Below are 26,086 nucleotides of genomic sequence, written 5' to 3' on the forward strand. Positions count from 1 at the left end.
CCGTTATCACTTTGGTCACCGGAGGAGGCAACTGAAAAGGCTTCCCCTGAGACAGGTTGCCTTCCACGCCCCACCAAGACAGATCCGCCGCAGCTTCTCTGGAGATCCTCACTGACTCCCTGAGATCCCCATTGTGCTGATACCACTGCCTGCGGAGGCACCACTGGAGCGCCCTCATGTGCCAGTGTGCATGGTTGACCAACAGAATGCATTAAGCCATCAGACCGAGCAGGCGAAGGACCTTCAGGACTGGAACGACCGCTCCATTGTAAAATAAAGGAATCATTTCCTGTATGTCGCGAATCCTTTGAGGAGGAGGGAATGCACGACATACAGTTGTGTCCAGTACAGCACCTATGAACAGGTTGCGCTGGGAGGGCACCAGGTGAGACTTGGTTACATTTATCGAAAAACCCAACCTGTACAACAACTGGGTTGTCTCTCGCAGATGATGGAGCACTCTCTCTGACGACTCTGCTTTGATCAGCCAGTCGTCCAAATAAGGGAATACAGGAATCCCTGACCTTCTAAGATGCGCCGCCACCACTGGTGAAGACTCGAGGCGCAGTAGTAAGTCCAAACGGAAGGACCGCAAACTGATAGTGCTGCGATCCCACCGTAAAACGGAGATACTTCCTGTGTGACTTCAGGATCGGGATGTGAAAGTACGCATCCTGCAAGTCGAGTGACACCATCCAGTCTTCTTCCAGCAGAGCCTGAAGAACCTGAGCAAAGGTGAGCATCTTGAATTTCTCTTGTTTCAGATAAAAATTCAAGATCCTGAGATCCAGGATTGGACGAAGCCTGCCATCCTTTTTGGGAATCAGGAAATACCGGGAGTAGCATCCCTGACCCCTTTCCTGCTCTGGGACCACCTCTATCGCACCTTTTCTTAACAGAGTTTGAACTTCCTCCTGTAGGAGTAACAGATGTTCCTCTGAGCAATATCCCTGGTAAGGAGGGTAATTGGGAGGGAATTCCCGAAAGGGAAGGGCATACCCATTCTCTACGAGATTGAGAACCCAAAGATCTGATGTAACCGATTCCCAATCTCGTAGAAAGTGGGTAAGCCGACCCCCCACCGGACCCACATGATCCTGAATGGCGGATTAAGGGCTGCTTTTCTGTGGCTGGGGGGTTGGAGGACGTGGAGGAGGAAGAGGCTTGACGCCCTCGAGGACGTGACCTTTGCTTACCCCTGTATGACCTATACAAGGTACTTTGCTGCTGCTGTTGTTGTTGCTGCTGCTGACCTTGCCTATAGGTACGAAAAGAAGAGCGTCCAAAACCTCTGAATTTTCTGGTTGTTGAACCTCTAACTTGAAGACCAAGAGATCTAGCAGTCGCCCTGCTATCCTTAAATCTTTCTAAGGCTGTATCTGCCTTCTTGCCAAAGAGTCCTTCACCATCAAAAGGCAGATCTAATAATGCAGACTGCACATCAGCAGAAAAATCTGAAGATTTTAGCCAAGCTGAACGTCTTGTGGCGACCGCAGTGCCCAGGATCCTTGCAACAGGATCTGCAGTATCTAGACCGCTCTGGCTAACTTGACGAGCTGCCGCCTGAGTATCCAATAAAACTTCCTCAAAGTCACCTCTGCAGTCGTCTGGAACCTTTAGGATCAATGAACGCATAGCGTCCATAAGTGCGTGTACATATCTTCCCATAAGGCAAGTGGCATTCGTTGATTTTAATGCCATACTTGCGGAGGATAAAGTTTTCTTGGCCGTTTGATCCTGTTTTTTTAGCTTCTTTGTCACCAAGAACTTGTGGAAAAGCACCAACTGACTTTTTTGAACACGCAGCTTGAATCACCAGACTTTCAGGAGAAGGGTGAGATGACAAAAAGGCAAGGTCCTCAGGAGCCACTCTATGGGCCAGATGTAGGTCGCCAATTACCGGTCGGTAACGGCCGAAAATCGGTAATTTTGGCCGTTACCGACCGGTATCCATGAAATGAGATGTAGGAGCCTAATATTTACCGAATCGGAAAACACGAGTCGGTATAATTCCGACTCGGTAAATATGAGTCGGTATAATTCCGACTCGGTAAATATGAGTCGGTATAATTACCGAGGCGGAATCTACCGAATTCATATTTACCGAATTCTTATTTTCCGAATCGGTAAATAACAAACGGTAAAAAAAGGCCATGGAGATGTAGGAAAGCCCAAAAATACTGATTTTGCGGAAATTCGGTATTTATGAGACGGTATTTACCATGGATTGAATGCAGGTGGTAACCAGGGGAGGGCCATAAAAAGAGTCCCAAAATGCACCTCTGGAACCATAATGGCGGCTTTTTACGTCATAGCAAGGCGGCAAAGACTACAGGCAGCAGAAGAGAGAGAATGGCAAAGGGATGAACAAGTGTACAGGCAGAGGATAACACTGTTCCAACTGACAGAGCCAGAAATACTCCAGAGGTACAGGCTACACCCCGACACCATCAAGGACTTGATCAGGGACCTACACCCACTCCTGGAGCACCCAACACCCAGGGCCCACGCCATCCCACCCCATGTCCAGGTGCTATGTAGCTTACACCTGCTGGCCTCTGGGAGCTACCAGAGTGTGATAGCTGCAGTGGGTGGTGTGTTCTTCAGGAGGTTTCTTGACGCCATGATGCAGAGGATGGAGCATTACATTTCATTCCCTGCTACACCAGCAGAACTAGCAAAAACCAAGACAGACTTCTATCACCTGGCGCACTTCCCTCACGTGATAGGCTGCATCGATGGTACCCACGTACCACTCTGTCCACCTGCAGCCACAGAGCACATATACAGAAACCGCAAGTCAACACACTCCATCAACGTACAGGTCATATGTAACGCAGGGAACCTCATCACAGACATCGTAGCGAAGTTCCCCGGAAGTACCCATGATTCTTACATATTCCAGAATAGTGGAATATACAGACGCCTACTTGCCGGAGAATTTGGAAATGGATACCTGCTAGGTAAATCACATTGACACACCATGACACTCACAGCAGATCTACGTATCATGTACATGCAATTAATGTCATTCTTTCTCCCCCCAGGCGACAGTGCATATGCCCTGCGGTCCTTTGTGCTCACCCCCTACCTCAACCCATCCACCAGGAGTGAAAGGCGGTACAATGTGGCTCACAGATCTACACGAAACGTTGTGGAGCGCACATTTGGACTCCTTAAGAGCAGGTTTCGCTGCCTCCACAAGAGTGGAGGGGCACGGCAGTACACCCCAATCATCTGCTGCAAAATCATAGCGACCTGTGCAATGTTACATAATCTCGCCTCAAAGGAAGGCACAGAGGTGGAGATCACACATCATGAGGACATTGATGATGACACAGAAGTGGCAGAGCCCCATGGTACAGTAGCAGCAGCAGCAGCTACAGATGGGAGACTGAGACGGGAAGAGGTCACACAGCAATATTTCTGAGTGAGTAATGAGACACAGGCAGGCAAAGTTAATGGCGTACGTAGTTTATTATTCACTACGCTACTGCATTGGTAGCACACATCGGTTACACAATATCAAACTGTCCATGACTGTGTTGTCACGGTTAACACCACCGTGACCTCTTCCTTGGGTGGAGGGCAAAGTCACTGTTTGTGGCCATGGACCACAGGACGGGACTGCTGTGGCTGTGTGTCAATGTTCTCGATGTGGCCTGTCTCACTTGCCCGACGTCTGCCGCTCCTACGTAAGTCTTGTACAGGAGTGCTTGCGCCACTCCTGCTGGTGGACCCCTCACTTTCCAACACACAAGTGTCGCCTCCAGTGCCAGTCTGTTGAGCGAGCATGAGCTCCATTGCAGAGGTCATTCTGGCCATTCCTACTGATAAATTGGTGCAGCACTGCACAATGGCATCCTGCATCGCCACTGACCGTCTGCACAGCACGGTGGTAGCAGTAGCAAACCTGTTCAGGGCTTTTGTCTGCTGCCGCACATCAACACGAGCCTTGCGTCACTCCAAATGGTCCCTGTCCAACTTGTCACACAGGACAGTCATGCACTGTGTTATGTCGGAAATGCCAGACGCCATTGACTGCATGCTCTCAGATATTTCCCCAATGCCCTTGCCTACTGCTTCGAGCTTGTTGTTTGTTGTGCGTGCCTGCCTCTGAACCCCCATCATTGCTTTCGCCTGCAGGCGCTGTACTTTGACCATGGTGGCCTCCAGTCCGCAGAAGACACCCTGATCATGACGCACATCATCTGCCTCCCATGTCCTTCGCCCTCGGACACTGGCCCGCAAAACTCTGGGAGTGGGCAGCTGCTCAGTGTTGGCTGTTTCCTGTGTGTCACCCTCCTCCTCCTCCTCCTCCTCAGATGTTTCCAGTATTCGGCGAGGGGGCACATCAAGGCGCCTTGCCCTTCCCAGCACTGGGGATGGTGTTGTGGGGGTGGGGGACTGTGCAGCCGCTCCTGTCTCCTGACTCCCAAATAACAGAGGGGACTGTGGCTGTGGTGCTGTTGGCTCCTCAGGTGACTGGGCTGCCTGCTCTTGGTCCTTCCCTCCGTGTGATGTGCTGGGTCCAGCTTGTTCCCTCCTCTTCTCTCTATCCTCTGCTGTGCTGCGCATTGACTCTCCTGTGGACAGACATGGACATTGTGTCAGTGGAGTGGTTCACCTGTGTCTCATGATTAAACACAGTACTATTGCACTTTTGCCTGTCTCTCAATTTGCCTATGCTAGTTGTCTGTTGCTTCCCTTGCTGCATGGCATGCAGACTGCTTAGAGGTGTCTACCCATTACTACATTTCCCATGATGCATTGCAGAACATTTTTAAAACCTGTTCAGGAGTATGATGTGGGCACACAGAGTGTGTGAGGGGAATAGGTAAATGTGTAATTGACAATGTACTTGCATCTTACCTTGTTTCTTCGCACCTCTTGCTGAGCTGTCAGCGTCCCCGATGCCGTGGATGCATTCAGCCTCAAGGGTGGATGCCACCAGCTCCTCTATGTCGGTGAGTCGTGGGGATCGGTTTCTTCCTCCCCCTGTTACAGCACATTCCTTGCGGTGGGCAGCTAGTTTCTTCTTAGTGATGATGTGGATGTCATACCACCGTTTTTTAAGATCTTCCAGTTCACGGTGGGTGACACCAATGGCATTTACCTTGCCTTGTATTTCAATCCAGGTGCTGCGCTTGATGGATTCAGCTACATGCAGTGATTGCTTCCCAAATATCTTGCTGTAATTTCTTGCAACCTCTGCTACAAGCACCTGCAGTTCTTCTTGGCTGAACTTCTGCTTCCTTTTGCGCTCTGCAGCATCCCTCTGTGCATCCTGACTCTCCATGGTGCTGTGTTGGTTAGCTCAGGGAAGCCTGCTCCACACTCTGTCCTCCTGCTCTCCTGACTGTTGGTTTCTGCACCTGCATGGGCGTGGCCAGTCCCAGGTACTGGGGAGGGGTGCTTGAATCTGATTGGTTGATTCCCCAGTGCCTTTGGAATTGGGTGTGGTTGGAGTTCCTGATTGGTTTACCGGCTCACATGTTTGTCAGTTTCAAATTTCCGATTCGGTATTTACCGATTCGGTATTTACCGAATCGGTATTTACCGATTCGGTACTACCCATTCATTCCTATGGGCCATTGGCCCGTTGGTATGTATGGGTTTTACCGATTCGGCTTTTACCGAGTAGGTAAATACCGATTCGGTAAATACCGATTTCAGATACCGAGTGATTTCGAACCGGTAATTTTTACCGATTTTTTATCTACATCTCATTTTCCGATTCTGAAATACCGATTCGGTATGACTCGGTATTTTAGAATCGGTAAATTAAATTTACCTACATCTGGCCCTATATCTCCTAGCCAGACCTTTTGAGACAGCAGGAGCAGAAAGAGGCTTTTTCCACACCTCCATAATTGGTTCAGTCAAAGCCTCATTAAACGGGAGTAATGGTTCCACAGCTGAGCTCGGTGAGAACCTCAGTAAGCAGATTCGATTTAAATTCAACAGTAGGCAATGTTAAACCTAAAAGTCCTGCTGCCTTTTTCATTACCACATGATATGGTTGAACATCCTTAGAGGGTGCATCAGGACCTGATGGTAATACCCACTCTGGGGAAAATTCAAGACCACTAGCATCAGCTAGCTCACCTTCTTCCAAGTCAGAATGAGACTCATAATACCTCCGTTCTTCCAGGAGTCGTTGAGCTTCTCTCCTAGATCTCTGCTTAACATGGATTGCAGCCGGATCCACTGCCGACTCCGACGGCGCCGGAGCCGACGTCGGTACCGAAGCCACAGGTTTAGAAGGATGGTCCAGAGATTTGCTTGGAGCAGGCGACGCCGGTGCCGGAGTCGTCGACTTCGGTCAAGCCAGCGTCGATAACGGCGTCGACCTCGGTGGAGCTGGGTACTGCCACAGCGGAGTCGGGGCCAGCATATACGGCATGAAAGGTGCCGGGGCATAAGAGTGAGGCACACCCAAAATAAATGCCATTGGACCCATGGGACACGAAGGCGCTCCAGAGGGGTACCATGACCTCGAGAAAACACCATACATAGCGTTGAGAAACGCTGAAGGATCCTGACCTGGAGCTGGAAAAGGTAGATGATCACCTTCAGGTCGATCTCGAGGCAGATTCGAGTCTGTTTCAACAACAGGAGGCGATTCTTCTTCCTCATTAGGAACCTCACCGACCTCTTCTTGAGCTGGAGACGGTGTCGGGGTCGGGTCGGACACCGGAGTCGGAGAATGAATTTGCGACTCCGAAGGCGAGGCCTCGCCTTCTTGATCTGAAATCTCTTGTGGAGGAATCACTTTCGATTTAATCTTCTTGGGTGATCTCGACCTCGAGTCTGACTTCTCACCCGAATGACGTCGAGATTCATGTCTCCTTTTCTTATGCTTCTTATGTGACCTCGAAGCATGATCCGATGAGGACTTCGAAGCCGACGCCTCCCGAGATCTTGATCTCGACTTCGACCTCGACTTCTTCGAGCGGGATTTCGAATACTTCTTTCCTTTATCAGCCTTCAGTTTCGCCACAAGAAGCTTGGTCTCCCTTTCTCGCAGGGCCTTTGGATTCATCTTTTGACACGACGAACATCCATCTACGTCGTGGTCGGAGCTCAAACACCAAATACAGTCCTGGTGTGGGTCCGTAACGGACATCATCTTTCCGCATTCCCTGCAGGGTTTAAATCCTGTCTTCTTTGTCGACATAATAAAGAGACAAAGATGCAAGAGAACAGAGAAACAAAGAAAAACAGTAACAGAGTTACCAAAAGCTACTGAGTATCCCGAAACCGTTAGCGTCGACGACGCGGAAAAAAGGGAACTGATGTCATCACGCCGGCGTGGGCCTATTGTAGGCGTCGGTGACGTCAGCGGAGTCGCAAGCGATGCCGTGCCTCTATGACGTCCAAGTCCACGCCGGCGCGAAGCTACAAAAAGAATTTCCGAATGTTGCTGACGCAAGGGGATATTAACAAGGTGAGGAATCCACACGGCAGATGTATCTATCAGAATAGTAAGCCTGGGTGGAGTTCACGAAGTCATAAAAAAACTCCACTGTGCTCCGCTGAGCTCCGCATGCGGCGGAGTGAGTTAAGTCACGCTACAGATGTTTCGTACTGGGATTATTACAGCACACATGCCACCACCTGCAGCACAAGAGGGTACAGCTTCCTTCTGCCCCTTGAGCTGATGTTCTACTTGAGTGGCAGCTTTCTCAACGCAAGTGGCAGGCTTCTCAATGTGAGCGGTAATCCCCTGCTGTGACCGCCCGTGTTGAGAAATCTCCCCGGGACATAGTCTAGCAGTGGATTTTCCTAGCTTGTTCTTGCCAAATTAGAGTGGCAAACCATCCGAGAGGAAAATCTCAGTTCCATGCTACTACATAGAGTTTTTTCGAAACTCTGCACTCTGTGCGGAGAGCAGAGTGGGGAAAACTCTGCAAACTCCACGAGTGGAGCAGTTTACCCCCCAGGCTAACGAAAGGAATTCTTTATTTCATATTGCTTCCCCTGCACAGGACTGACCCAAGTGAATTAATAGACAAAGATCAGTGGGTCCCTGTGTTTCAAACTTTTGAATGTGATTGAAGAAACATGTTTAATCCAAATCTTAAATTCTGCATAGAAAAACCTTGCTGAGAGTGATTTTTCATGAGTGACGAATGGTGATGCAATGGGCCCCACACCTACTTAGTTTTGAAACTCGATCTTGAAGGATTACTGTGTAGCCAAGAATATATGAGAGTTCTCATTAAAGGCAAGAGTGATTTATTTAAAAAAAATATATTTACTGCAAAGAGCCCTAAAAATAGATTACATACAAAAAATGTACAATGATTATATTCAGTGGGTCTGGGAAACAACATTCGCAATACAAATATTTTAAAGAGTCCGATCCACATTACACATAGTAGGCAATTTAAAATTCATCATGGCTGTACAATAACTATTTACAACTCCTTAATATTGCTCAGGTTGTGATGAACCAACGTGTCAAGACTGACATCAGTTAATTATTTGATGTAGGAGCCCGAGACCGGAGGAAGCAAAACTTCGTTGTCATTCAAGGTGATCCTCAACCGTACTCCTGAGATAGGGTCATCATCCTTCACCAAATCACAAAAGTCGAATCTTCGTGTTTCTCTATGGCTGGTGAAGCTTTACTGTTCAATGATTTCTAATGGTTCTCTGCATGTCCTCTGGTGCGATATGGTGTTTCAGCTCTGAGTGCTTATCAGACAGGGAGATGGTGAGGGATCCTCAATAAATGCTATCGGTGATATCAGCTACAGTGGTCCGAATCAAAGGCCAAAGACATGGCACTTAGGCTGGTACCTGGAAGTCGAAAGGTACATGGTCAGATAGGTCAAGTAGGCAATTGTCCATCCTTACAGTGCAGCAAGCAATTGAGGCACCATGAGCTCTTAAGATATATTTTGGCTTGTTTCCAACTTTGGCTTGCAAAGAATTTGAATACATTTAACCAAGGTGAAGGGGATTCAGCACTGAAAAGATTGTGCCTCTTCAAATATGACAAGAGGTAAGTTAGTTCATAAAAATGTGCTGCCTTCAAATATTGTACCCCGCAGCTGCTTCTTGCTCTATTCAGTGTCACACCCTCTACTACACTGGAGCTACTCTACAGAATTGAAGACTCTGTGAAGTCCCTAAACAGGCAGTAGGTGTTTTGTAATCAGATGGATTATTTTTAACAATGTGATCCCGACCTGATAAATGCCAGTCTTAGACTCAAGGGAGCAGATACCCATGCTTACTCATAGCCCCCTCTTGCATCTGAACTAGATTTTCCGAATTATTATGCTCTTCTTTTGAAATCACAAAGCATCCATACTGGGATTACAGCCAAGCTCCTGGTGGCTGTATTTTCAGATGATACATCTATGAATTCATAAAAACAAAAAGGGCTTGATTCACAAAAGTAAAGGTCCACTGTCATTCTCTTCTAAAACGTTTTGCACCCAATCTTTCCTAACATAGACGTATTTCTTTGATGACAACTGCTTTGGACAACCCTACCCCAGAATCACTCCTTCTCCAGCACCAATGGGATGTGATCCCTCAGTCTCTCCATCTCCATTGTTGGTTACATATTTCTCTACATATTTCTCTAGACTTGAAAACCTATGTATTTCGTTCCTTTTCAACACACCCAATTGTAATGTAATTTAATACATTATTCAAAGGCCTTCTGTCAGAAGTGCTTTTGGAATTATGAGACTATGAAGGGCCAATTGTACTCTTGAACGTCTGGTACAAGAATATTGTGGCACACTAATGCCATGGACAAAATATCGAGGGACAAAATATTGAATGGTAAATGCAAAGAGGGGCAGATATATTTACCATTCTTAACTCCACATAAATGAAGACATATGTATATATATTTTTGGTACACATATGTGGAATTAGGGTACAGAAAATCTGTTCATATTTACCTTTTAATATTTTGGCTCGCTTTTTTGTCAGTTATATTAGTGTTCGACAATATCAATGTTCAGGAGGCACATTTGGAATGCTATATTATGGGACACAGTGAAAATTATGCAGCATAATTTATTACATTCTGTGAGAATACTATTCTGCTATTTTATCACACATTAATGCTGTTCTCCCAAAAAAGCTTTGCCTCTCGTATCCCAGTATAGCACGTGGGTGAGGTAATCTGGTGAGTAGTTAATGTTTGCCGTGGCGCAGCACCATGTGTTATTTTTGATTATTCTAAACTATCAATACATTTATTTGTGGAAATCTGTAACCTATGTAGAATAGAGTGGATTATTTGGTAAGTACAGCAAACCCAAAATTGTATGGAAGAAGCGCCTGGCTACCCTCATGGGTGAGAAGCAGCACTGTACAAATCCACCTTGCATTTACATTTTATTCCAGTGACTCCATCGATTAGTGATGGTTTGTTGTGTGATCCTTTCAATCTGATACTACTCATACTCTCACTGACATTGACAGAAAAAACAAAAGCATCAAAATCTTACCTCACCCTACTTAGAAAGTATGTAGTCGCACAACTTGAGAGTGTTTTTCATACTTTTGATCATGTCCTCGAGCTGGTAGATAGAGAGAATAGAAACGAGAAGGCTATTTAGATGTGACAACATGCATAACATGACTTATTTTTCTAAAAAATGGTAAACTGTGGGCATTGTCAGTAACTAGTTTATCCCAGGGAATAGGAGATTGTGTTCTCTGTTGCTCATTGCCAATGCAGCTGAATCCTTTGCCTGGTTTAGAAATGAGGATAGAAAAATCTAAATTTGCTCCTACGGTGAAAGGGAATTTTCGATCCCATAGTTCCTTGCTCGTCCACAAATACGATCAACCCCTGTGTGCTTTGTTCTCTTCTCTCACAGAAGAGGTTAGTCTTGTAGTCAGAAGGGGGATTGTTTTAATTAATTCCTGTTTCCAGCAAGAGATAGCTTCCACCTCTATCCATTTACACTGTGCAGTAAAACCAGCGTTGAAGTTACGAAATCGGTTCTAGCTCTCTAAGGGTACCACTGGATGAGAGACTGAGTGAGTTACTACACCATGCATTCCTTGGTAATATTGTAATGAATTCATTTTGTTTCTGAGAATGGAGTACAGTTTCCATGGGCAGTTATTCCTCTGGTATCTTGTGTATTTACTTTATTTTGTGTAGATAGAATGGAAGCGACAAAGTTTCAGAGAGAGGGCACATGAACTTGCTGGTATAGAACTTTAAAGAAGACTCACATATTTCTCAGCTGCAATGGTGGGCATATCGAAGGCATCCCTGTGTTCCGGTGGTGTTACTTCTTCAAGCAGAATAGATGGATCCTGAAAATATAATTAACATATCAGCATTACCAAGACCGTTGTCAACACATCTAGACTCTCATGAGTCTCACAGAGACAGAAGTCACAAAAGGCTGCACACCTCAAGAAACTACAAAACTAAGAAAAACATTTGTACAAGAGATAGCATACTATGTTCGATTCCTATTGGCCATTTCACAGCCTTAGCACCTTGTGTTCATCCCCTCTAAAAGCAGAGAATCCTGCTGAATCCGACCCTTAGGCTACCTTTTTCAGCCGTAAATACCGGTGCGGTGGCCCATATACTAACCACCTTTGGTCCACCGGAGCCCATCCAGGGAGCCCGGGATGAGAGACAATTTTGGCGATCGACAGCCTGGGTGTTCGTACGACCTGCCTGGAGACGATTCTGCTGGTGACAAACATCACCTGAAGCTGTGAAATCGCAATGGTAAACCTCCCTGTGCATTGACTCCTGGGTCGTGCAAGGGAGAGAAGACAGCCAAGTGGCTGGGGTGTGGCACAAAGCCGCTTTCACTCTCCAAGAGGTGGCTGGAAACAGCAGAACAGGTACCTTAGAGTGGAGGAGCCGGACTGGGCGCCATACGTGGCCAGGGCTGCAACTTCAGACTGGGCGAGCCGACTATGGAGCAACCTTTTCTCTGATGCAAACATCCATGTTGTGGCCCCTACTCTTGTACCCTTTGTCCTACCCAAGCCCATGCAGGTAGCCAGGGATAAGAGAAAAGCATTAGGCAAACAACGACATGTCGGAATACTGGACTGCTGCCAACGTACCCATCCTGGTGCTGCAAATCCCACAGCGGCGATCCATCTTTACCTCCGTATTGACTCTTGGGGCACAAAGGAAACAGCCACATGGGAGGGGAGTGGTAGGGACTGCTTTCCATGTTTAGGCAGCCACATCAGATTGTGACAGCCAAATTGCTGGGCCAGAGTAGAGGAGATTGGATAGGCAGCATGAGCATCCAGGACTAAGATTATAGCCCAGGTAGGCCGGGAGCCACACAAGATGTCTCGCCCCAAAGGTAGGAGACTGGGTACATGGCTTCAACCTCAGGAGGTGATCCCCCTCTGGGAGCCCAGAAGTCCTGGGAGACTGCTATAGCCAATGGGGGGGCAGTGACGGTAACACAAGCCCAGCCTTACTCCACGCCTGATCACCGTGGCGTCTCAGGAGGACATCTGGAGAGAGGAGGGGAGAGAGAGTGCCCCAGCACTGGGCCAGTAAGACATGGCCTCACAGAAACAAGCGAGGGCAGATGTCCCTTGCATTGTGTGTAAGGAGGACCCTCCCAGCTGGTAGACCTGCCAGATGGCGTGGGGGACCAGCACCCAGAGAAATTCCTCACAGAATAGTTCAGAACCAGGGTCCCGGATTGTGAGCTATCCCCCTACTTCGTTCTGGAAAGGGCATACAGAGCGCTGGCCCCATGCCCTCTGCCGGTGACACAGCCTAGAGCCATTATCATTAGGGTACTGAACTTTTTAGGCAGAGACTCTATCCCACGGCAGGCACGCCAACATCCAGACGTCCTTTGCACCGACTCCAAGTTTATGCTCTTCCCCAATTACACAGTTAAGTGCAGCTCCTTCGTAAATGTTTCTTAGAGGTTAAGTGGAAAGTCAGGGCTATGTACATTGTATGTGCTGATGTACCCTGCCAAACTAAAAGTTATGTATCAGTAGGGAACCATTTTTATTTTAATGCCCGGAAGAGACCTGGATCTGAGCGTCGGAGATGAAATAACTGCCCATATCAACAAAGGAGCCAATGACATCTCGGGAGACTGAAGGGGGTCTACCATCCCACTCGAGGCTGAAGTGCAGCAGACTGATAGGAGACCAAATCTGGTTATAACAGGAGGATAAACATAGGGCATCCTCCTCATAGAGCTCTGGTGAGTACCAGGGAGGGGACCCTACTAGTGGATGATGAGATATTATTCAGCGACATAGAGGAGGGGTTTAGTCTCCTTCCTTTCTTTCCTTCATGTAGAGCTACAAGTGTGTTCTCATTCACGGAGGGCTAAGAGACACATTGCCTCTGGGGAGAGGGGCTGGCCCGAGGCAAACCACTCCCCACAACACAAGATTATTGTGGTTACTTTATTTTGATTTAGTATTACATTGTATTGTATGTTGTTTCTATTGGAGCTGCTTTTTTAGGGGTGAAAAATACTTCCACCTAGAGGTGTTGAGTAGAGGGTTGTTGGGGGGAGAGTTGGGTACTTTAGGGTTGATTTGGTCACAATACTACGTCTCATGCAAGAGATTGCGGACCCCAGTCAAAAGGGCGCAATGACCTGCCATGACCTCGGGCAACAGCATCATCCACTACAAGCAATTGTCTTGGAATTTCAGTGGGTTGCTGGATAAAATAAAATGCACACCCATCCTTCGACAGGCCCACAATCTGGTCCTAGTGGTTCCATTGTTGCAAGAGACACATTTTCTTGGGAATAGGGGTGCCTTTTTGGACACTATGGGCCAGATGTAGGTAGAATAGATTACCGATTCTTAATTACCGAAAATTACCGAATCAGTAATTAAGAATCGGTAAATCTGAGGGGTGGATATGTAGGTATTCCAGATGTGCTGGAATACCGAATCGGAACAATTCGGTATTTACCGATTCGGTAAATACCGAATCGGTAATGCCCATTCATTCCTATGGGCTTTGAAGCCCATAGGAATGAATGGGCATTACCGATTCGGTATTTACCGAATCGGTAAATACCGATTTTCACAAGGGTGCAGGGGGTGTCACTTTGACACCCTCTGGCCCCCCAAAACAGGCTCGGGTGCCATGTGGCAGGCATACATGCCCTAAGGGCAGGTGTGCCTGTCATATGGCATAGGTGTGCATGCACACATGTGCATGGACACCGGAATCGGTATTTTACCATCAAATTGGATTTGATGGTAAAATACCGAATCGGTACGGCTCTTGGGACTCAGAAGAGTCCCACCTACATCTCAGATTTACCGAATTGGTAAAAATACCGATTCGGTATTTTACAGAATCGGTAAATTTACCGAATCGGTAAATTTACCGATTCTGTAAAAAATTGCACCTACATACCGAAAACCCATTTACCGGTCGGTAACGGCCGAAATCGGCCGTTACCGGTCGGTAAATGGCCTGAAACGGCCACCTACATCTGGGCCTATGTCTTTAATTATGCAGGGTTCACTAGGGGTTCCAGATAAGTTACTTTTCCCCTGATGGTCATGGACACTATCTGATGGTTACAGGCTTCCTGTTTGGCATTCCATTGGCAGTAGTGTTTGTGTATATTCCACCGACCCTGCACGCGACCACGATGAAAAATCTGATGACAGTTATCACCTTGGGCCTGGGCCTGGATGAGGAGCTTATCGTACGGAAGATTTCAATGATATCATGTACCTACAACTTGATTTGAAAAGAGGGGCTAAACCATAGGTGGAGTCCCTGCGGCTTTGTAATCCTTGTAGAGCAAAGAACAAGTCGGCATGTGAGTTCACATATTATTCCCCCTCCCATAGGTCACATTCAAGACTAGACTACTTCTTCCTCCCAGCTGCTGGACTCTGATAGTCGTCAGGAGCTACAATTCATGCAGGGGTACTGTTGGGCCAATCACCGATTTAATTAACTATGGGGCTGGGGAGGTGTAGGTCTAACATGCACTGGAGCCTTTAGGTTGGGTGGCTGAAGGATGTTAGGTTTTAAGAACACATGAAGAAACAGATAGAACTCTACTTAAGAGCAAGCTCCACAACAGAAGTCTCCCTAATCACATTGTGGGAGGCAATGAAACAGTTCTTTGGGGGTTAATAATGGCAGACTCGCCATTCAGGTAACAGAGACCGAATTGCCACATCGCTGGAGCGAGTGGCAAAGGGCTCCCATTGATCTTAAACCTCTTCTGCTCAGGAGACCTTGCACTCTTTCACTTTTTAATCAGCTAAATTCGCCTTTTAGTCACACAGTGCTCACCTTGTCAATCACCCCCTTCTCCGGTCCACCACTGACGTAGTCAGATTTTTGTGGAGGGAAGGCGGGACCGGAAGTGATTACAACTTCCCCTCGCTTGCGGCGCAGGTTAGCAGGCTAGTTGTTCTGCCCACCCTTAGTACAAGAACTGAGCATTCACACGCGCCGGCAGACTCATCATTCAGGTAACAGAGACTGAATCGCCACATCACTGGAGCGAGTGGCAAAGGGCTCCCATTGATTTTAAACCACTTCTGCTCAGCAGACCTTGCGCTCTTTCACTTTTTAATCAGCTAAATTTGTCTTTTAGTCACACAGCGTTCACCTTGTCAAACACCCCCTTCCCCGGTCCACCACTGACGTAGTCAGATTGTTGTGGAGTGAAGGCGGGACCGGAAGTGATTACAACTTCCCCTCGCTTGCGGCGCAGGTTAGCAGGCTAGTTGGTCTACCCTGTTTGACCATAAAAGAACGATGCCATTGTGTTCGCGCAGGCAAGCCCGTCTGTGCCCGTCCGTGCCAGAACAGGCCCAGGGCCAGGAATCGCTGCCCCCCTCCATCAGCCCCTAGAATTTACACTCGGGAGACACTACTACAACTCAGACACAAATACACCATGCCTCCACTCATTTTCCCTGGAGGAACGACAAAGCAACTACACTCACTGCTCCTACACTCTATCACTATCTCCAAAGATAATCTCACCCCCCATCGAGCACTCAATCAGCATGGCTCTGCTGAACTGCAGGTCCCTACCCAAACGCTCCTTGGAAATCAATATGCTTCTCCAAGACACAGAGCTAGATGTTCTGTTTCTGACAGAAACTTGGCTATCCCCAAGCTCAGAGCCAGACATCGTTCAAGCCCTCCCCCCAGGATACCTCACCCAACGCCTCGACAGAATCACTGGGAAAGGCAGTGGAATCGCAATCATTCACAAAAGTCACCTCTCCTGCCGCATACTAGACAGCCCGATTCTTGATTGTGAAAACGTTCTTTTTATCATCCAACTCTCCCCTTTAAAATCACTTTCGGGCATTCTCCTGTACCGCCCACCAGGAGCACATGTAGCACCCTGATGGAAGCCATCATCTCACGTGCCTGCTCCTCTTCCAACTTTACATTACTCGGAGATCTAAACCTCCACTTTGATGACCCTTCGGACGAAGTGGCAGGGAACCTAACACTTGACCTGGTTTCCTACCACCTTCTCTTGAAAAGCCAACAAGCCACACATGTAAAAGGCCATTTACTAGACCCCATCTTCTCAAACATCACCGAATTAAAAACGAGTAAGCCCCTCCCCATCCCCTGGTCAGACCACTTCCTAGTATCATTCCACTGGCAAACCAACACCGAACCCGCTCACGGGCCTCCACCTCGCTTTCCAGAACGCCCATGGTCAAAATTAGTCCCTGAGTACTGGAGACGCGAACTCGAAATCACCACCCCCTCATTCGAACCAGACCCAGTCTTAGTAGACGAGCAATTCTCCACTCATTAGATCAAGTACTGGCAAGAAAAATCTTACCTAAAAAAAATGGAACCTTCAAATCCCCTTGGCTCACCCCAGAACTCCGCGACTTGAAAAAACAATGCAAAAAACTTGAACGCATATTCAGGAAGGACTGGGCCAATAACAAAAAAATAGAATACAAAGCACCCATCAGGTCCTACAAAGCTAACCTAAAAACAACCCAGGCGGCCTTCTATAAAGAACAAATCCAAGCCTCCGCCAACTCCTCTAGGGAAACATTTCGTATTGTCAAAAAACTGCTGAAAGTTTCAGATCCACCCCCCTTCACCGACCCCTCGGGTCGCAGATGCAACGAACTGGCATAGTTTTTCTCCACTAAAATTCTAAATATCCTAAAAACACTCCCCGTCCCGACTACTCACCAGATTACCTCCCCCCAGCACCCCGCAATTAACACCCCCCGCTTTGACTCCTTCTCTCTCCTGATAAGGGAGATGCTCCCCCATATCTTAAACTCAATCAAAAGTAGCTCCCCACTCGACCCCGCACCTTTCAACATCCTGAAACTCATGACACCAACCATCACCCCCCCCATCACTAACTTAACACCTCCCTAGAACTGGGCACCATCCCCCCCAGTTGGAAAAGGGCTACAGTTATAGCACTGTAAAAGAAATCCCATCTGGACCCCCTAGAGATGGGCAACTACCGGCCCATATCCTTACTGCCTGAAATCAGCAAGGTGGCGGATAAATTCATTAACCTACAGCTCTCCACCTTCTTCGAATCCAACAGACTCCTACACCGCTCACAGACAGGGTCCGGCCTGGCCAGGGCACAGACACAGCCCTGATGGCAGTGGTGTAAGAGGCACGAATGGTCCTGGATGCAGGTGGATCTACAGCAGTGATCCTCCTAGACCTAAGCGCTGACTTCAACAGGGTGGACCGCTCTATACTTGTCCATCGTCTAAGCAGAATAGGAGTCACAGGTTCAGCAATATCCTGGCTCAAATCTTTTCTAGAACATAGAACCTTTCAGGTCGCCGAAGGCAACATTAGATCCAGAGCTGTGCCATTCCCATACGGGGTGCCTCGGGGCTGATCCCTAAGCCCTACACTTTTCAACGTGTATATGTCCCCTCTGGAGGAAATTGTAGCCCCTTTCGGCATCAACCTGGCCACGTATGCCGACGACACCCAACTCATGATCTCTCTAAATCAGACGGACCACTGCCAGGAAAATCTATGCTCCTCTCTCAAAGAAATCTCCAGATGGATGAGCAAATCTCTCCTCAAACTAAACGGAGACAAATCAGAGATCCTAGTGCTAGGCAATCAATCTAAACTCACCACAAAACTTTTGTGGCCATCGTGCACGGGACCAGTTCCAGCTCCCAAAAAAGAAATAAAAAGCCTGGGTGTCTGGCTCGATCAAGACCTCAATTTTCAAATACAAGCTAGGAAAACTGCGGGAACCTGCTTTGGTCTCCTACACACCACATGTAAAATCCTTCCCCTTTTATCCCCACACTCCAGAAAACTCCTAATTCAGGGTCTCATCCTGTCCAGACTGGATTTCGGAAACGCCCAATATCTTGGCGCCCCGAAATCGGTCATAAACAAACTTCAACTTGTCCAGAACTCTGCAGCTAGGCTGCTAACAGGCACAAAAAAATTATGCTCTGCTAAGCCTGCCCTAAGCTCCCTACACTGGCTCCCAATCCATGAGAGAGTCAATGTCAAACCCTTCTGTATTACACATAAAATTCTACAGGACAAGGGCCCCCCAATCTTGAGATCCCTGATCAAACCATACAAAGCCAACAGGAAGTTAAGATCCGACCACCTCTTTCTGGCAAACGGTTCCAGAATCAAGAAAGCGCGGTCAGGAGGATGCCTATTCTCATACAATGCCTCCAAGCTCTGGAATTCCCTTCCCCTCAACATTCGCAGGGAAACCAACCTACTAAAATTCCGTAAGCTCCTGAAAACCTGGCTGTTCTCCTAGGTCTCTTCTGTTCCCGAGCTAATTCCTCGAGTCCAATACAGGGTGACGCCCCCGGGTAGCTACGCGCCTTACAAATCCACTTCCAATTCCAATTCCATACCCTGTGGGAGGAGAAAGACAAGTACAGCACTGGAAAGGCAGATTGGGGAATTAGATTATTGCCTGAACCAAATGAGAGATCATGACACATTTTGTAGTCTAGAGGCTACTAAGGAGGCCCTTAAATAGAAACTGATGACTCATGCCAGGGCACCAGTGTCTGATTTTTAAAAACCGAGAGTAGGAATTTGAGGCAAGACAGGATAATTGCTAAACAGGCTTGCAGCCAACTCTGGAAGACAGGTTTGTCCCATAGACATGGGGCCTGACAGTGGGGTAACCCATTACAAATCACACATTACTCTCAGGCACTTTACAAATCAAAGCCGCCGGGCGGGTTGGAGCAACAACACCTCTTAGCTGCAAACCTGGTCATGCCGAGGCTCTCCAGTAGTGAGAGGGTGAATTTGGATGCTCACCTGTCGAAGGAGGAGTTATATGCAGCCTTGTAGGAGATGCAATCTGAGAAGGTACCTGGTTCAAATGGATTCCATATGCAATTCTTGGAAAGGTTTGCATCAACACTACTCTCACTTCCTCACGAAGGTTGAAGCTGCAGAGACAGCTTTGCTACTTCCTTATGATATCTGGAATGCCTCAGTGGTAGCCCTCCCCAAACCATAGAGCCACCTACAGACTGCGCGTCTTACAGACTGATCTCCCTAATAAATATTTAAGTCAAAATAGTTGCAAAGGCCTCAGCAACCAGGCTACTGAAAAAGGTGAGACCCCTAGTGCATTGCGATCAAAATGGCTTTATGCCATTCAGAAGCACAAGGCCTTGTCTTAGGAGGCTAAATATGTACTTGGACCACATACATTCTGTATCTGACCACACAACCATGATGCAACTTGACTTTGAGAAGGCCTTTGGCCCATTTGAATGGTCTTTCCTCCACAATATCTTAAAAAATATTAATTTTGGTCCTAGATTCCTTTAGTATGTGAGGCTGTTATACATGATGCAATGGGCTAGGGTCAGAGTGAACAGGATTTACTCAAAGCAGTTCCAGATAGGCAGAGGCCTACTGTCTCCTCTCCTGCTCACTCTTGCAACTGAACCACATGCCAAATAGATTGGCAGGACGTGCAGGTGTAGAGTTTGAGGTATGGCGGAAAATTAGAGGGCTGCATCTCTTTTTATGCAGACAATGTCCTCCTTTATATCCAGTGCCTAAACCAATCCATCCTAAAGCTAATTTATATTCTAAAAATCTGCAAAGAAGTGTCTGGCCTGAGGGTGAACTGGGTGAATCAGCCATAAACCCTATGGTGGGTTCTCCTCCAGATTTACTTCCAGACTCCCCGGCAAGCTGGAGTTTTTAAATACTTGGTGTTAGACTTGTCAGTCTTATGGTGGTCTTACCTCAATCGTTTTGGCTACACATTTTGCTGAATCTTTTGTTGGCCATAGGACTTTGAGCACTTTACCACTGCTAATCAGTGCTAAAGGGCATGTGCTTCTTCCCTAAACATGTGTGCAATTGGTGTATACTTAATTGACCTATTTAATTAACTTGTAAGTCCCTTGTAAGGTGGTATACCACATACCAAGCCTCTGTAAATTTACTGCCGCTAGTGTGCTGCAGCCATGATTGTCCCACCAACAGAAGAAGCCTGTCTAACCCATCTCGGCCTGCCACTGCAGTGCCTTTGTGGGCAGTTTACTGCCACTTCGACTTGGCATTTAAAACTACTTTCCAAGCCTTAAACTTCCATTTTATTGCATATAAGTCACCCCTAAGGTAGGCCTCAGGTAGGCTTAGGGCAGGGTGGTATGTAAGCGAAAGGTAAGACATTTACTCTATAGTTTGCATGTCCTGGTAGAGACAAACAGCATATTTCATTTTTCTCTACTGTGAAGCCTACTCCTCTCATAGATTAGCTTCAGGAATTCCTTAATACACTTTTTAAGCTATAATTCCTGATCAGAGAGGAGTAGCTGTTTCCTGTTTCATATGTTTGGAAAGGTAGTGATAAACCTTACTTACTGGTGAGGTTTAATTTACCATTACTATTTTTGAAATTCCACTTTTAGAAAGTGGACATTTCTCTACACTTACTGCTTTGTGTGCCTGACAGCCTGTCTCTAATGCATGTCTGGGGTGGCGGATAGCTATACTTTGTGCTTTCCCTCTAGACAGCCACAACACAGGAAGGATAGGTGGGTTTGAGTACCCATCTACATACATCTGCATTCTGATGGCCTTGCCTGGGCTGGATGGAATGGAGAGGTTAAGACTTCACTTGAATAGGTAGTATCCTGTCTCCACACAAAGGACTGATTACCCCCCACAGATAGTCTGGCAGACAGGTCTGGCCTGTAAGGGGAACATGTGCATTTAAGAGAGCTGCCTTGAAGTCATCCCACGCCACAACAAAGGCACTTTTGGGTATAAGTACTGGGTTTCTGACCCCCCCCCCCAAAAAAAATTAGGCACTTATGGATCTTGAACTTGAATCTTTGTTACAAGGACTGTTGTGCTGTTTAAATAACTAATCTTTGGACTGCAGGCTTGGAAGGTTTGCTTTTCTCTTGTGTTTCCCTGCTGTCTGCTGCTCTTTGACTCTGCGGAAGGAGAGCTGGACTCTACCATCCCTACAAGTGATCTCCAAGGCTTGCCTCCTCTTGCTTGAGACTCAAGATATCAAAGTTTCTACCCCTACTCCTGTGCCTGAACTCACTGGATGTGGCCCAGATACTTGCTGCTTGGAATTTGATGCATCTTCTGTCTGTGTATATCAGAACGGGTGCATCGATCCGGTTGCGCAAGTAAAATGAGCACATCACATTGGAACCAGCACTCTGCCTTCTGAGTTCGATGCATCAGACAGAGTACACCGCCACTGCTGCTTGGTGAGATTGATGCATCCCCTCGACTGTGTGGTAGAATCCGATGTAACAAATTGTTCGACACCTCATGACTCCAGCACCTGTCTTCGGAGCTGACGCATCGCCTTCACTATATGGCGCAGATCGACACTTCTCACTATGCGATCAGGAAAGGTGCTTTGTTCACTAGGTCCTGCGTGGATTCTTTAGCTGGCCTGCACTTCCATGTGGTCAGCCTGATATTTGACTTTGACCTGGTCCAGCACGACTTAAAGTAACCTTTTTAGCAGTACTTGCTTCTAAGCACTTTACTGCATTTATGCCTTTAAAATTCAATAACTCAAAGTCTGTACATTGGATTTCTGTCATTTTGGTCTTATTTTCTTTATAATATGATAACCTGCTTTTTCTCAACCTGTTCCTTAGCTGGCCTGCACTTCCATATGGTCAGCCTGATATTTGACTTTGACCTGGTCCAGCACGACTTAAAGTAACCTTTTTAGCAGTACTTGCTTCTAAGCACTTTACTGCATTTATGCCTTTAAAATTCAATATCTCAAAGTCTGTACATTGGATTTTTGTCATTTTGGTCTTATTTTCTTTATAATATGATAACCTGCTTTTTCTCAACCTGTTCTTTAGCTGGCCTGCACTTCCATGTGGTCAGCCTGATATTTGACTTTGACCTGGTCCAGCACGACGTAAAGTAACCTTTTTAGCAGTACTTGCTTCTAAGCACTTTACTGCATTTATGCCTTTAAAATTCAATATCTCAAAGTCTGTACATTGGATTTTTGTCATTTTGGTCTTATTTTCTTTATAATATGATAACCTGCTTTTTCTCAACCTGTTTGGAGTCTATTTATGGTGTCTTCATTGTGTTACTGTGTGTGTGTTGCACAAATACTTTACACATTGCCTCTTTAAATAAGCCTCACCAGAGGGTAAGCACAGGTTATCTTTAAGTGTGGCTCTAGCTTACCCTGACCAAGATTATGGCTTCTGCTTGGACAGGGTGCATACTTTTGCCAATCAGAAACCAATTGTCTAACAATAGAGCATGCGCATATCAAGAGACAAACAGGAACGCTGGGACAGGATAATCACCCCTTTGACTTGCAAATTTAAGGGATATATGGCAAGATGGAGCTCCCTCACCCGATCATTATGGGGCGTATAGCCCTCTTAAAAATAGTGGCCTTGCCATAGCTGTTATAAGTTTTGCAACACTAGCCCCACAAAATCTGTACCCATTCATTTACAACCCTACTGGCCAACATCAATAGCTACAAGTAGGGAGGATCGCACTTTGAATCTCCCTTATGAAGTGCATACAATCCCCTTATGATGGCAGACTAGGGGGAGTAAACATCAGACTGTATTACTAGTCGGTCCACCTGCTTGCGATTAATGAGTGGATCTTTGGGGATCGGAGGGACCCAGCTACGAGATTCGAGCGGACTCTCTTAACCGGGCGGGACCCAGGCTTTTGGCTGTATGGGGAGTCCCCCCTGCCCACTCTCCCAGCTATTTCAGCTATTCCTGTGATTAGCTGGCAAGAGGCACTGCAGTAGGTTGGATAGTGGAGGGTGCCCACTAGGAATAAGCCACTGTGGATTAGTACATGGCTATAGAAAATGGTTGGGGTCCAGGGCACTGAGATAAGTTGGGGATCCCTAAATTGGGAGATGTCTGGCAGACACACCATATGATGATCTATGATCCACTCAAAGCTTAATATGATTTACACATAAACCAGTTCTTTCTTAGAGCGCTGACATGCACCAGTTAGGCTGCTAGACACACACCAACTAGAATCAGCAAAGGAATATAAATACTTGGGTGTTCTACTAGATAATAAAGGCTCCTTCAACCCTCATATGGAAACACTGAAACAAAAAGGTAATACAATATCTTTCACCAAGAAAACTTTTTAAAAAGTGTTTGCCGGGCCCTCTCTGAGCCCTCTATTAGAGATTATCCAAGTCAAACAACTGCCAACTATAACATACAGGAGCGAGGCCATGAGAGGAAGAGATACCACTACTGTGGAATATAATCACCAGCTCATTTAGAACAATCTTCAGCCTCCCGAAATACACCTCCCCTGCCCACATAAGGATAGAGTTTGGGTTACCGAAGCATTTACTGGCCAGAAGGGGTGCATTTATAAAATGCTGGCACAAGATCACAGGGGCAGAGCAAGATACACTGAACTGGCAACTTTGGGTTGAACTATCACTAAGAAAGAACTTACCGGTGGGAATGTATCTTAGAGATTCCCTTGGTCTGGAAAACCTATGGGCAACATCAGTGTCCCACACCAGCTTCAGGGAAGTGGTTAACAAGACCATCAAAGTACTGTCAATGGAAGAAGCTAAGCCTGCACTTGCGAAGAGAGTACATGCCTGGTATGTACTAAACAACTATGTAGCAGCCAAACTACTAAAATAATTTAGTTATGAATTCAATATCCATCTGAAAGAGAAATGTTTACAATAGAGGATGGGTATAATGCCGATCTTACCACACCTTCCACCAAGGAAGAGAAACCCAGAGACAACAAATGTCAACTATATAGCCTCGGAACGGAAGCTCTCGCGCACATAATTTGCAACTGCAAAAGCCTAGTACAAGAATAACATCTAATCTAGCTACCTCTTTAATCTATACAGGATCTGTTCCTGCAGACAGGCAGTGCCGATTAGTTTAATATCTGTCAACATGCAATTGACCTGTTGATGTACAAAATTTCTCAATATTTCAAAGAAGAGACTGAAGTTAGAACCATTCTAGCCCAGCACATTGCACAACTCCAGTAAGCATTACAATACAGCCAACACACAACAAAGGACTGCTTAGCGGAAAGACCATAATAGGAGACACTTGGTCCCACGAATCTCATAAGCCTAGTCTGCATAGCGGCACTTTGCACAAGACTTATTTATATGCAAATCTATGCAAGATTCCCTTTCAGGCAAAACAACATCGGCACGGGAAAGTACAAATGGAGGACAGAGCACCTTTCTTTCAATTTTAACCCAAAGAATCACTAAATGGACATAATTGGCCAAATAAGGCCCTTTTAACCTTCATTTTAACCTTGCTATTTAACACAGTCAATCCTATTTAATCACTTATACTATGTGTATGTAACAGTTTTAATTATTGATGCATAATCAAAATTACCAATTGGCGGTCAGGTACAATGCACACATATCAGCTCTCACAGAGTACAGCCCATAAGAAATCTGACTCATGATGTCAGCTATTGGTAGGAAGGACAGATCTTGCTTATACAGAACTCTGGTGATAAACGTTCCAGACCTGCTAAACAAATTGCAGGAATCGGACCTGCGGCCCGTGGATTATAACAAATGGATTGAGGCAAACAATGTAAATGTCATTGTACTTATAGAGCGCACTGTCACCAGATGGTCACCTTGCGGTGTCGCCTATTCGGCTTCCTGGCGCTGATACTCATACCACTGTGGAACCCCTCCTGGCTTTCCCTGTGAAGTGTCCACTCCTGGGTGAAGCCAGGCATCCTTAGCGCTGTTGGGGCCAGTGTGGAGGCTAAGCAAGCTATTGCCCAGAGTTGCAGCATGGGGCCCGTGATTAGAATAGGCACCGAGGCGAGAATTAACAGGTCCAAGGAAATTGAGCCCGAGACCCCGCGGAGGCGGGAATCAAACCCTGGTCCCTGGCCAGAACTCTGCATCAGGGTCTGCCGCTCTAACCATTGTGCCACACTCCTCCACACCACTGGCAACTGGAGAATTAGAAATATTGCCTTGCTTTAGATTAGACCAGGTTAAATACTTTCCAAGAATGTATTACACCCCTGACAGGCTGTGGAGGATCTCTTATGCATGTTGTATAGGAATGACGGGTCATTCAGGTGTATTTGAACCTGCTTTTCTTCAACCTAGAAATGGTATGTCGATTTCTGATAGAATGCAACTCCATATTGGGAATCATGGAAGTATTCCACGGGTGGGATGGGTAAGGGGGCAAAAAATGATGGCTGGGATAGGTTGTGTTTTGGTTAAACGTCACATAGCGGGCCATTGGGGATCCATGAGGCCTCCCCAATCTCAAACTGGCTAAGAGGGATGGATTACTGCTCTTTAGTTAAGGAAGCAGTGTATAGGTCCAGAGGATGCTCACATAAGTATGATAGACTGTGGGGACTGTGGAAAGAGCAGAAAAAAATACCCAGAGTAGACAACCCATAGGAAGTTCTTGGGGAAAGCACACAGTTGTCTGGAGCACAGATCCCGCCATAGTTTACTGGACTGGTCGCAGTTGACTTAAGTGGGGTCTACTTCATGGTGTTCTTGAACTAAAAGGGTTGTTGTGCAAGGGAAGCATGGGG

The 26,086-nt window shown here is 46.7% G+C and overlaps 1 long non-coding RNA gene across 1 annotated transcript in view; it reads right to left on the reverse strand.

Annotated features, from left to right (window-relative positions):
- Positions 1 to 8,565: 8,565 nt before the first annotated feature.
- The window catches only part of LOC144782932 (uncharacterized), a 56,582-nt gene continuing 39,061 nt past the window's right edge, over positions 8,566 to 26,086 (reverse strand). Inside the window, exons 3-5 of the long non-coding RNA XR_013601320.1 lie at positions 11,224 to 11,307; positions 10,485 to 10,556; positions 8,566 to 8,808 (exon numbers count right to left, since the gene is read on the reverse strand). This is a non-coding gene — a long non-coding RNA (uncharacterized LOC144782932). The remainder of the gene's footprint in view (positions 8,809 to 10,484; positions 10,557 to 11,223; positions 11,308 to 26,086) is intronic.

Source organism: Lissotriton helveticus, chromosome 9, assembly GCF_964261635.1.
Source record: "Lissotriton helveticus chromosome 9, aLisHel1.1, whole genome shotgun sequence".
NCBI lineage: Eukaryota > Metazoa > Chordata > Amphibia > Caudata > Salamandridae > Lissotriton > Lissotriton helveticus.